The sequence below is a fragment of the Symsagittifera roscoffensis genome, unplaced genomic scaffold (assembly GCF_963678635.1).
Source record: "Symsagittifera roscoffensis unplaced genomic scaffold, txSymRosc1.1 SCAFFOLD_177, whole genome shotgun sequence".
In the NCBI taxonomy this organism is placed as follows: domain Eukaryota; kingdom Metazoa; phylum Xenacoelomorpha; order Acoela; family Convolutidae; genus Symsagittifera; species Symsagittifera roscoffensis.
This window is the reverse complement of record NW_026970663.1, coordinates 52758-54630: the sequence shown is the minus strand read 5'-3', so window position 1 is coordinate 54630 and position 1873 is coordinate 52758.

Sequence of the window (1873 nt, the reverse complement as noted above, 5' to 3'; positions counted from 1 at the left end):
TGAAGTTCGTGTTTGGAAGGGATGCCTTGCTTCTCGGATCTGTACGTATGCTTGAGCATCGAGGTGGTCATTGGTCTGGTTCAATGAAGTCCTTTGCTGCGAAGTCAAGTCGTACTCTAAATCCTTTGAGTTGTGATTGTGTGCGGCATGTCTGTTGTGATTGGTAGGCATTCTTTCATTCAGTTGTGATGGGATCGTCTAGTCTTTGGATGTTCGTCTTTGTTGTTGTGTGTGATCTATATACTGCATATTATGATTTTACATTTTATAATTTTGTGTTAATTGTTTTTTAGTTATGATCTTGGTTAATTGTTTTCACAACAGCTTTTTATTTTAGTTCAGTTATTTTGAAGAGTTACTCACCCTTGAGTACCTCTTATTAAAAATAAAAGCGTAGTCACAAAGCGTGGTAAAGCGCGGTGGGTTAGGCCGGCTATAGAGCATGCTCAGGACGTCCTCTCTGGTGGGTTAGGCCAGGAGTGGGAGTATGATTTCGTGCGCTTTCTTTGAGGGGTCCTGTTTTGTGTTAACATTATATGGTGGGTTTTTCTGGGTTTCCTTATGTTGTTTATGGTTGTGTCCTTTTTTCAAAAATCAAATTGTTTTTGGTTTGGGTAGGTCTTTCGACTTTTTTGTGTTTTATTATTTCCTTCGTTGACTTTGTAATAGTCTTCAAAAGAATAAATTATCTAGTGTTAAGCTGGGTTAATCCGGTTTGGGTACCGTTGGTGTTCTTTTCTTATTCATGCTGTTATTTTATGATTTGTGGTGTTTAGTCATTCGCGTTGGTTAGTTTAGTATAGTTTATAATTCCATTCCAACCGGGTTAAAGGAAAGTTGGAAACTTGTTATCATTAGTTTGAGTTGTTGTTATTGAAAGCTTGGAACATAAAATCATTGTTTTAAACAATTCTTTGTGGGCGAGCTGTGCGAGTATGGATAGAATTCTTGTGCGAATGAATGAAAAGGTTAGTACTGCTTTAGCATTTTATTAATTTACTGCTTGAATTTTACTACATTTGGGGGAATTTGAAGTTATAAGTTTTCATCGTATGTAAGTTTTTTGCTTGGTGGCGAAAAATTTATTGATTAATTTTTTACATTTGTATGAATTTTAAAACATCATATAGTGCGAAGGGTTTAGATTGTTTAAATTGTTTTAGCAAAATTGTTTTAGCAAATAAGTTTGATGAATTGTAGTTTCTAAAAGTTTTCTATTTTTTTGTATTTTTTCATTTTGTAGATGATGGTGATGAGAGGGCTAGAAAAAGAAAATGAAACATTATAATGAATGGTTAGTAACTTACATATTTATTAGTGAATATAATTGAAATATACTTATCTAGTCTTCGGGGAAAAATCCATGGGGAAAAAGGTCTTGTATTAGTTCTGATGATCTGAGTAATTTAGCTAAAATACGAATGATATTTTTAGTTTGAAGCAGTGGCCAAAGCAATTGAAGTGCTTTGATGTTATTTAGTTCTTCTGTGCCAACTGCAAACTCATGAGGTGTGTTTTGAATTAAGTTATAAAGTTTATGGTTATATTTGGTGTTATGTATAAATTCAAGAATAGGGATTTCAATGGGTTGTAGGAATTCATGCGGGACGAGGAAGGGTCGGGATTCTTTGTCTTGGAAGGCGTTGATGATGGAACAGAATATATACATTTGATGAATGGGGTCATAATTACGGATTGTGCCGTGAAGGTTAGTATTTTTTATACAATAAGTGAAGTTAAGGAAAAACGGTGATGTGTATTTTGAGTTGAAGAATTGAAAACGATGGTGGGGTTGTCGTGAGGGTGTATGTAGATGGAAGTGATTTTGAATAAAACGATAATATGTGTAAGTGTGCGTTTGTTTAGTGCGTAA